An 11,677-nucleotide genomic window follows, 5' to 3' on the forward strand; every position below is an offset into this window, starting at 1 on the left:
GGTGATCAGCAGCAGCTTTCAGGGGGGGGTGAGCAAGGTGTTCAGCAGTAAATGTAATGTGAACAAGTCAAACAGGGGGAAGACGGGGAGATGGAGATGTGGAGGGAGAAAAGTCAAAAAGATGGAGGGGAGAGGGAGAGAGGAAGAGGAAGGAGCAAGTGGTGGCACAGCTGAGGTTGACACTAATGAGGAGCCTTTGTGATGGGACCTGACAGAGGAGAAGAAAGCAGAATCCCCCGACACCGATGCTCCACAACATTCCTGCGCTTAATTGGGAGAGCCAGAGCCCACGACGAGGGTGTGCGGTTCAAAAATAGTGTGTATCTGTTTTAGGAGTAAGTGAATGTAATGACACAGTCGACTTGTGTGTGTATACGCTCACTTAATTAAACCTGCATATTGTATGTTGTAGCATAAATGTGTCTAATAGTGTCAGTGGAGGAATTCACAGCTCCATCTCTCTGCTCTTGGTTGATATTCACACTTTTTGGGCCAGATTTTCGCGCTTTTAGCCGACGCTGGCAAGAATACACAGCTCCGAGCGTAACATGCATGACAATGGCTCCGAGGTTCACACGTCGGATATCTGCCATCTTCTCACATTCTTTAAAAGTGTCAGGCGTTCAATGTCAAGAGCCCACCCTTCCTCCTCGGTACAGGCCCCGCTGTACTCACTCGCTCGCTCGCTCCGGCAACAGCAATCGACGTGACAGTGCAGCGTGCGTGTGCGGGCATGCACACACGTGCACTTCAAACAGGCACAAGTGTGTGGACAGAAGTGGAGAACGCTGGTTGGCTCCAAGCCCGCAGTGCCGTTTCCATCTTTGACTCTGAATCAATCATTTTTAATTTGTCAGTGGGTATTTGTGTCATGCCGGTCTAATGATCAGACCGAGTTTGCTGCCGCGTTTTCGGTTGGAGCGTCTCCCTGCTCATTGTCATTAAGCGCTTTGAAAACGCACCTGTTTGTTGTCGGGGGGGCTTCAGATGTGACAAACCGCTTTCACAGTGTGACGCTGTAGCTCTCTCTGTCGCCAGCGCCAGCGATAGAGATTCACGGGAGTGAGAGTGAGAGACGATGGAGATGGACACGCCGGGGAGGTGACAGCGTGGTGGTGATCAGCAGCAGCTTTCAGGGGGGGGTGAGCAAGGTGTTCAGCAGTAAATGTAATGTGAACAAGTCAAACAGGGGGAAGACGGGGAGATGGAGATGTGGAGGGAGAAAAGTCAAAAAGATGGAGGGGAGAGGGAGAGAGGAAGAGGAAGGAGCAAGTGGTGGCACAGCTGAGGTTGACACTAATGAGGAGCCTTTGTGATGGGACCTGACAGAGGAGAAGAAAGCAGAATCCCCCGACACCGATGCTCCACAACATTCCTGCGCTTAATTGGGAGAGCCAGAGCCCACGACGAGGGTGTGCGGTTCAAAAATAGTGTGTATCTGTTTTAGGAGTAAGTGAATGTAATGACACAGTCGACTTGTGTGTGTATACGCTCACTTAATTAAACCTGCATATTGTATGTTGTAGCATAAATGTGTCTAATAGTGTCAGTGGAGGAATTCACAGCTCCATCTCTCTGCTCTTGGTTGATATTCACACTTTTTGGGCCAGATTTTCGCGCTTTTAGCCGACGCTGGCAAGAATACACAGCTCCGAGCGTAACATGCATGACAATGGCTCCGAGGTTCACACGTCGGATATCTGCCATCTTCTCACATTCTTTAAAAGTGTCAGGCGTTCAATGTCAAGAGCCCACCCTTCCTCCTCGGTACAGGCCCCGCTGTACTCACTCGCTCGCTCCGGCAACAGCAATCCTATGCTCGTATGAACGGAGGATTGCACTCGACGTGACAGTGCAGCGTGCGTGTGCGGGCATGCACACACGTGCACTTCAAACAGGCACAAGTGTGTGGACAGAAGTGGAGAACGCTGGTTGGCTCCAAGCCCGCAGTGCCGTTTCCATCTTTGACTCTGAATCAATCATTTTTAATTTGTCAGTGGGTATTTGTGTCATGAAGGCCGATGCCAACTCCAATAAAAGGGAAAAAAGCAACGACACAACAGCATCAGTGAAAAAAAGCCGCAGCAAATCCCTGCGCTGATGCGATTATAGCACACAACCCAATCAGGGCTGACTTGAATAGACACAGAACACAAAATCATATTAGGTGAAATTTGATGTGCATGGAATTACTGTGCTCTCAATCTCTCATCCTCTTCCTCTCCACTCTCCTCTGGCTCATTTGTTCTTTAACTTTCTTCCCCCATCTCTTCTTGTTGTTTTCCCCCTCATTCTCCAGCACCAGTGACCTGAAAGAACAAAATCTTCCCTGTGACTTCTAGCATTCGCTGCCACTTCTTTTCCTAACCCTCTGTTTTTCTGCCGTCAGTAGAGAATCCTCTGCACGCCACGTCTCCCAGGACGACAAAGCTACTGTGTTAGCTCGTGTCACAGGTAGCACCCAGGCTTTACAGGAACAGATTGAGAGCTGGATGCCATATAATTTCCAATCACACCTCTGATTTACAGCAGGAGATGAAGAGCGATCTCTTGAAACGCGGCCACAGCTAAGGCTCAAAAATGCTCCTTTTTTTTTTACAATAATGTTTGATTTTAATCACAAAAAAGCTATGCCGTCTGCTTGTATCTTATGGAAGGAAAAAAAAAAACAAAAGCATTGTGATCTGCCGGTGAGGTGAGCAGGGAGGGAAACTGCGAGAGAGCGAACGGGGAAGGAGCTGAAGAGATAGATAGAGTAGGGTTGTTATGTCAGAGGCAGTCGAGCTGCTCTCATCTTGCCATTATCTCAAGCACCCTCGCATTACCATAATAATGGCTTTTAACCAAATGTAGCACTCTCCACTGCAGCACAGGCAGAAACTGTTTTAACCAAATGAGAAACACTCATCGACGAGCAGAATCAGAGGGGTTTATAACGCTAACATCGCCGCAGACTGAGGAGTGCTGTGTGTGAAAGGAATGTGTGGGTTTGAGTGGGAGTTTCAGGCTGAATATAGTCTGTTGATGTAGACTTGATTATACGCATAATGTACAAAGATCATTTCACGTGTCATGTATGCACCGCGGTCGACTAATGTAAATAATACTCCACACGTACTGTATCAGCGCTGGAGTGCGAAAGCGCGTGATGGCGGCCGCGTGTCTGCAGCCACCCGTTCGACATGTGCTGTACCGCCAAGTACATGTGACCGCGACTGTGGGTATGTGTCGAGCTCCAGGTCTGGCCAGGTACTCTGCGTGTGTTTCCCCTGTCCAGATGGCCTCTCCGCAGGCCTGGGCCGGGGAGCGGGGTGTCCTCCTGCCCTCCTGCCCAGTCAACGCAGAAGGTCGACTCGACTTTTCTCCCTGCCAGAGGTTGAACAATGTCCAAAAATTTTGTTGAGAGCCAGTTTCTGCTGCCTATGTTGTCGAGCAAAATTTTGTTGAGAGCCAGTTTCTGCCGCCTATGTTGTCGAGCAGGTCGTGTATTTAGGAAAATGACCTTCTGATAAAAGTGACCGCATCACAGCCCTGCGCTCTTCTCTGCCACATCCTCGCTGCTCGTGTTGCTCCGCTTTCTTCCTTCCTGTCCCTCTATTTCTTAAAGGTTCACTCCTAATGAAGAATAATGTGATATTATTTTACTCAAGTGCAGCGCGAGGTGCCAGGAGGCTGTGGAGACCCACAGATGGTCAGGGTGGTTCCCACTCAGTCAGACCTGGGTCACAGCCCACTCTTAGATTAGTGGGCTTCACTTGTGAAGCACCACCCACAAAGTTCTGGACAGACCAGGACCTGACACCGAGGTGTTGTTGTGTAACAGAGCAGCACTTCTCAGTGATATCATAATGTTTCTGCCTGTTCTGGACTCAGAGGCAGAGTGTTACGGTCATGACATTACTGCAGATCGCAGTGATTAAAAACTGAACTTTCATATAGATTTTATTTTAATTAAGACTTTGTGGGAAGATTAACAAAGGAAATGAATCCAATTGATTTATTTAAAAATCTGTGTCTGTGTGAAACCACACCAGAGAGCTTTGTTGTTCCACCATAAGGTGGCGTTGTTTGTCAGGATTGACTCCCTTGTGCTTGAGTAAAAGACCAGGTTTCTGAAGTAGTTTGTTCTCTTCCAGATTTATGAACTTCTTTTGAACCATCCTTGAGGTGATGATGGTCCACATCAATCCAAACCCGAACCGACCCGAACTGCTGCCGAACGTTGCAACGTCTCTCCACGGTCAGGAATCCAAAACCCAGTAAAGAGAACTCATGTCACAGAGTGTAAGTTGAACCCACAGTGTTGCCGCCACAGATCCTGTCAGCTCTCATTCTTCACGACACAGCGCTCACTGCACATCCACCCCCTCCTCACCCACCCCCCACACCATATACAATCACACACACACACCCTTGGACTTACACATTCAAAACCAACCGAATGAATTAATTACAATCACAACCACTGTGTTAGTAAGTACGGGCTGCTAATAGGAAGTGACAAGGGGCTGCAGTGATGTACCCACCACTCCAGGCTTCTGCCTTCTGCCACTCCCCCACCACCCACGTCCTGGTCCTATCACCCAGTCCAGCTTCTTTCAGTCTTTAGAGTGTGGTCACCTGTTATTCCTTTCCCATTAGTACAGCTAACACATTTAGCAGTAAACAAAAAATAACATACACAGCATGACATGAGCTAACAGGAAATAGTGTGTTATATGTTTGGTTTAATCATGAATTTGACATGTAAAATTTCCACATTTGCACAGGGGGAAAACATGAAAACGCCATACTGAAAGTTACCACCAGGGGCTGGACCTACTGACTAACTGCTGTAAGGTAAGAGCAGAAAACACTCTTTTACTGTGTGACCATGTTTATGACACATCTTATACAATAATGGCTATTTACATGGAGTGGGAGTGGGGGTTGGGTGGGGGGGCTGAGCAGTCTTGAGAACATCATTATGAAATCAAAGTAGCAGCGATATACAATAGGTGGATGATAAGATGTATGTTTTTTTAGTTGTAGTTACTGGATTAAAGCAACAACCATCAATTCTCTCTGCTCTCAGAGATGAAAATCCATAGTTTGATAAAGTGATTTGGACCGCGCTGCAGGAATGGTGGTGTGTTTTACCTCATTGATTATGTAATGAGACCAAGAGCCTCCCTACCTCACCTCCTTTCCCCTCTCTCATTTCTTGCCTCCTTCCCTCCATCCGTCCTCCCCTCAGCCCTCACCTTCTGTTCGCCACCTGTACAGGAACAGAGTCTCCCGTCTCTCTACGTGACACTTCAATCTGTTCTACAGTAGACATCTACGGCCAGGCCCGGTCTCTGTCTTTTATTTGATTTTTTTTTTCTCGCTCTTGTTTTCGACCCAGTCCGTCCTCTGCACGTGTCAGTCAGTGACTGATGACGCCTCAGGTCAGACTTAAAAGGTTAAAGGTCTGACATTTGAGCACAGGGCCAGCAGCGTGAATGCTCACATCCATGTGATGTGACACACACAGACACATGTGCGTGCACCTGTGAGCAGTGATGCAATTTTTAGAAAAAGAAGAATGCTCACATCCATGTGATGTGACACATGCACATGTGTGTGCACCTGTGAGCAGTGATGCAATTTCTAGAAAAAGAAGAAAAAAAACCCCAAAAAGACAAAACATACTGTCAAATGTATGACCAGAGTATTTCCCCCTGTTGGTTCTACTACCAGGTTCATACATTTACTGTGATTGGCTCTCCATTCAGATGTCCCGCCCTTTTTTTTTGGCCCTGATTGGCTTACGCATTGATGTGTTTCTTCAGTTCACGTGACATAATTATCACCAACTGGACTTCTTTGATTTATTAGTTTACTTTTTAATGCAATGCGAAATTTTTCATCTTCCCACCGAGCCCCCACATAACTTCCTGTTTATCTTCAGTTTTGTTTTTCATCTTAGGAAAGGTCGTCGACTCTGTCGTCTGTGACAAAAATTACAAGTTCAGGGAAATTAACGCCGTACGAAAAATGATTAAATTAAAGGAGGAAATCAACGAGAACATGTGTGAAAGATGAGAACGTGACAGACAGGAGCGTGGAGGACTGAAATGGACAGATACTGAAAGACAGAGGCGAGGGAGGGGGGAGGAGGGAGGGAGGAGGGCGGGTGACGAGCACAGGTGCCAGAAGGGAATCATTTACAGGTTATTGAGAGGCAGCACGAGAGGACAGACGGCTCCATCGTTTTGCTAAAGATACACTATAACTGATGGGATTTTCCTTAATCCTATCTGTCCTCACCCTCCACCCTCCCTCCATCCCTTCCTTCCCCACCGAGCCCACCACCCTCTTCTTTTCTGGGTCCTTATATAGATGAAAGGCTTCCAGTTTCTCTGTCAATGGCCTGCAGTCATCTGAATTAAACATTGATTTTATTGGAAGTTTATCCACCGCGTTTGTGATGATTCACGGCCCCCCTCCAAAAAAAGTGCAAATTTCTCATCATGGATGGAGCCAAGGAGAAGAGGAAGAAGGAGATGAGAGCCAGAGCCAAGAGAGTTGGAACAGAGGGGAGGAGAAGAAAGACGACGGCTAGTCTCAAGAAGACGACATTAAAATGAAAGAAAGGAGACAGACAGGGAGGGGGGGAGGGGGCAGGGGGGCAGAAGGAACACTGGGGAATGAAAAGAAAGTACAAGAGATTCGGTGGGGAGCAATTAAGAGAGGAAGGAGGGAGAGGAAGAAAAACTCTGCCGTGGATGAGGCCAAGTTTACACAGAATTAAAATAAAAAAGGGAAAGATTTTTGTTTTTGAAGTCTGGGGTTCAAATCTCTGTTCTATCTTTGTTCCCCTCGTTGTACAACACCTGCCACAACTCATGTCTGTAAACCTCTGTCTCTCATCTCTGTCCTCCCTCAGCTGCTTCCATCAGCAGAAGACATCATGGCTAATCATCTGGTCTCCTCCTGCACGTTATTCTGACGTTCTTCACACTCCTCTGACAAACTAAGAACTCCTAATGTTCTCGTCCAGGCAGCTACGGCGTCCTCGTCTCCACACGTCTTTCTTCAAACCCCTGGTAATGAGTCAGTGGAAAGGGTTATGTTAACAGTAAGTTCTCCAACACAACAGTAGGATAAACAGATTGTGTTGACCTCCGTGCAGGACGTCGGTGACCCTCCGTCTCCACTGTTGGCCAAAACATCTTCCGTGTTTCCTGCTCCTCTCCCTCCACTGGGACTGTGTTGTTGGACACCCTGAGGATACAGGGAGATGAAAGGGAGCCGGTCTCCTGGGAACTCCAGCCGTTGGACAACAAAGCCCGGCGCTCTCTGGGAATTCGTCTCTGCAGCGGCAGGCAAACTCTGGGATGCAGCATCTCCAGGTTGGTTCTGCAGTGTTTGGTTTCACGATCACCTCTCTACTTCACAAACACACAGACACGCCCTCACAGTACGAACAGGAAGAGTCGAGTTGAGAGCGTTACAGAAAAAAAGTTGGGGTTCAGTCCCTGCAGCAGTCGTGTCGACAGCGTGTTTAAAACTCCAGGGAGTCGAACACATTTAACAATACATGTGTTTTAAGGAATCAGGGTGAAAAAAAGTTTTCACAAAACCTTCTCTTTTGGTGAGTCTTTCACCATTTAGTCTTTCATTTCTACGTTCGTCGCTCTTCTAGTTGAGTCCCTGTACGTGTCTGGCCCCTGGGTGACACAGCTTAGGCCCCCACGGTGAAATACTGCACCAGGAATCCCACCCCATCTGGGTCAATCCCTCGCTGTCTTTTTCTTCGCTGCAGTGTATCTGAATAATTAAACCTGCGTTTTTTTCCTCCTCTCATGTCATGTCTCTGTCTGCCACCCCTCCCTCTCCTCCTCCCGCCGCCCTCACCCTCTCCCGACACTGTCTCTCACTCTGGCTCAAGTGTAACAGCAGAAGTGAGTTATTTAAGGGAGAGAAAAGGCTGCAGATCAGGCAGAGTTGAGTTCAGATTGGAACTTGTCGTGTTACATAAGCTGTCACTGAGGGTTATTGATGAAAACCTGAGAGGGGGGTGAAACTGTGATAATGGTGAAAGAGCGACAGAGAGCGGGGGGAACCACAGGAGAGTCACTGATGTGTTAATTCGCAACAGCAGTCATAAAGTTGCGTTCGTGGTGTCGTGAGATGGCGGTTAACGTATGAAACATCCAGTAATAACTTCTCACAGCTGAAGTAGACGAGAGTGATTGCGTCAGCGGTTATTCCCAACCAGTGGGGTTTTCCAAGCCCCAACCTGCCCCCCCTCCCCCCGTCGCCTCCAACAAGAATCCTGACAAGTTATGTTTCAAATGTATTAAACTAACACCAAGTAACGTCATATTTTATAACAAACCTCAACCAATAACATCAAATGCCACAAAGTTTTAATCACTTTAACGTTGAAAATGTCCTTCCATTAGTCACGCTCCACCCGTCATGCCTCTGTTGTCCACCAGTGGGGCCCACCCCACACTTTGAGAAGCAACAAGAGGCTGCTAAATAGTCTAGACCGAGGGAATTAAAAAATAATATACAATAACATTAGTGAACAAATTACGTTATTATCGGCTTCTAGTCTTGAGCCACATGAGGGTGGTAGGGAAGTGGCCCCCGTGCCAGGAGTTTGAGACCCCTGGTATAGACAGACTAAAATTATGACTTTTACTGTCTGCCTGTGAGGAAACTCACAGCATCAGCCTAAAAACCAGATTAAAAAAAATCCCATAACCTTGTGGTTACACATCATTTTCTTCATAAGTACTCATTTACCCTTCTTCTTCTTCCCTCCCCCCCTCTCTCCCTCCCTCTCTCTGGCATCTCCTTCCCTCTTTCCATCTCTCTTCCCGCAGGTGCTGTATTACCATAATGGTTCTTGCAGTGGCGATGTACTAAGCAGCAGTATGGAAATGTAACACGCCACAGTGCACATTATCGGAGCTGACTGCATTAGATGTCGCCTGTGTGAGTATACAGCTGTGCGCTCATTATGTGTTAAACTGGGAGACAATAGGAGAGGACGGAGGGTGATTCACCGCGTGTGAGTGCGGATTGTTCCGCGGAAAAGATTAAGGATTAACGCCGAGATGGAAACAGGACAGAGAAATTGCTGCTTGTCATCCATTTTGGCACCATTTTAATAACATTACATCCACACACCTGCTGTGGAATTAACGCACATCTGCAAAGTATGAGTACAGGAGTCACAAAAGTTTCAAGACAGTAATCTGAATAGTCTGAATTGAACAGGAAAAAAAAAGACCTATAAAAATGATTTAGGTTTTGCTTTAGATTTTGATCTACCTCCATAATATGGCTTTGTTATATTTAATTGCGATTAATTGTGATTTAATGCAATTATTGCGAATAATCATGATAAATTGGAACATGCCTAAAATTCTGTACATGGCTTAAAGAGAAAGACAAACAACAGAAGGCAGAGGCATGTGTTTCACACCTGATTTTATTTGTGACAATTCCAAAAAATTGAATAATTAATATGGAAAAATGTCAAGAAAAATATAGACACGTAGAATATGCTGAAACCTGCGTAGAAGCCGTTTGTCCTACAGTCTGTTCAAATCCTTTTAACGCTTGTGTCAGTCAGCTGGTTAGTCGTCGACTTGTTTTTATTCTGTGCACTCAGTGAGGCTGGGCTGATGGGTTTTGAGATGGTAGTTTAAGCCTGAGGTGCTCTGGTGAATTGAAACCTCTTTCCCACAGAGTGTATAAATGAAGGTGAGGGAGAGAGAATTCCAGTCCTAGTCTCATTTTTCTATTGCCAAACCTTTGGTCTATAATGTAAAGCCGGTTGCACAGATTGTTTCCATACGGTATTTATAACATAGTCAGAGTGCAGCCTTTGACCTTTGACCCACTACACCCACGGTGTTTTATATAAAGCTCAACTGAACTCTCAGTTAATGCACTGACCTACACATTAGTAATATATACAGCAGTATCCACTGATGACTGCTCACTGTGGCATGTGCTGGGTCTGGTCTGCAAGTGCTTCTGTGACTAATTTTCTCTGATTAAAAAAAATGCTCTGGAGATCAACAGATGTAGAATAAAAAGTACTGTTACTAATATTAGCAGCTTTTTGTTTCTAAAACTATTGTTAAACTTTTTAAAACACAGATTTACTAACAGATGTTTTTCTGTTTATCGCACACAGGAAATGCCACGAACCTCTCGTCGGTCTGTGTCCACCATTGGCTGATTCTCCTCGACGTCGTGTGCCGGACATTTTCAACAGGACTACACATCTGGACCGCATGCAGGACAGAAGAAAAACTCGTCCACAGTAAGGTCAGAGTTGTTTTACTTGCTCGTTTGTGTAGATCAGGGCGGGGCAAACTACGGCTCGTGGGCCAGATGTGTAATGCTGGGCTTTTTAATCAGGCCCGCCAAATCCAATGACAAAGTACGCTAAAGACTGATGTCAATCCTGCTGTTTCATGCAGTTCAACGACTCAACTGTAAATTTTATTGATGTCACTAGATGGTGGCAGATATAAAATGTGCTAAATTATTTTCAAAAGTACCGATTCTTTTCCCTGTCCTATTTAAAATATTTTATAATATTATTATAATGTTTATATTTATTTAAAATATTTCGCCCAGCATTGCACATCAAATAACACTGAACCCGTCCACCAGTTCAAACTTTGAACCTTAGATTTGCCCACGAGCCGACCCCCCCCGCCCCGGTCTGCACTGTCACAGGTGTTGGCTGTTACAACCTTTAGCAATGAGAGTCTTTTGATTTGTCTTGCCCAATAGACAATTGATTAATATTAATTATTAATATCTCCAGTCAGGGACGTGAATTGATAAACATGTCGAATGAAAACATAGATTAGATTCTTTATCGATTCTTATTGAAATAGGAAATAAAAACACTCACAGGTTTTGTTTGCATTAACTCTTTAATGTAAAGTGTACATTAATTTGATTGACAACATTTATACGTAATTATAACAAAATACTGCACATAACATATTCATTTTATACGTAATTATAACAAAATACTGCATATAACATTCATTTTTTAGTGCCAGTTAATACTAAGTATCACTGTAGGAGTTGTTGGCTTTCAGCCATTTTTTTTTAACTTACATAATGCAGCCCATAGTTTGAACACAGTTTAGACAGCAGTGCACTGGCAGCAATTCTACCAGCAGAAACAAAGTTTTATTTTAAACCTCTGAAGTCAGTTCTTGTTTGGAGTTTCCACCTCTGCTGCCTTGAAGAACACTGACCTTACCTCTTCAACCATAATGTTTTATTTTCTCCCTTGTGTGTTTGTTCACGTGTGTGTGTGAGTGTGGTTTGAGCTTTGTCTTTTCCCTGGAGCGAGATCCTGGGATGAGTCACTCTGTGGTGCAGTGGGGACGTCTCCTGCCCTGCTCATAAATATAGCAAACGTTAAAGTGCATAAAAATGTTCTTTTTCAAGCAGAAGAGGGGGAAAAAACAAGAATCTGTGTATGAATATTTAAGATTCAACAGAGACTCCTGGTCCACTTTACTAATGTAGACCATCAAGTTAAACCTTGAATGTGCAGGAGTGAATTTGAACAGGTAAAAAACAAAAGTTTGTTTCTGTGCAAAAAGAAAAGCTCTGGGTTAATACAAGTCTTAAAGATGTGTATTTTTTTAGTTCA

The 11,677-nt window shown here is 45.3% G+C and overlaps 1 protein-coding gene across 3 annotated transcripts in view; it reads left to right on the forward strand.

The window, feature by feature from the left end:
* The window catches only part of reep2 (receptor accessory protein 2), a 38,426-nt gene that overhangs the window by 24,087 nt on the left and 2,662 nt on the right, over window positions 1-11,677 (forward strand). For 2 of the 3 annotated variants that reach the window (XR_001761215.2, XR_001761214.2), the window contains exons 13-18: window positions 4,137-4,284; window positions 4,770-4,839; window positions 6,911-7,070; window positions 7,157-7,376; window positions 8,862-8,973; window positions 10,187-10,320. The gene's annotated coding sequence lies outside the window, so the exon portion shown is untranslated. The remainder of the gene's footprint in view (window positions 1-4,136; window positions 4,285-4,769; window positions 4,840-6,910; window positions 7,071-7,156; window positions 7,377-8,861; window positions 8,974-10,186; window positions 10,321-11,677) is intronic. The other variant, XR_003051964.1, reaches the window with a different exon arrangement.

Source organism: Cynoglossus semilaevis, chromosome 15 (assembly GCF_000523025.1).
Source record: "Cynoglossus semilaevis isolate Cse_v1.0 chromosome 15, Cse_v1.0, whole genome shotgun sequence".
NCBI classification, from domain to species: Eukaryota; Metazoa; Chordata; class Actinopteri; order Pleuronectiformes; family Cynoglossidae; genus Cynoglossus; species Cynoglossus semilaevis.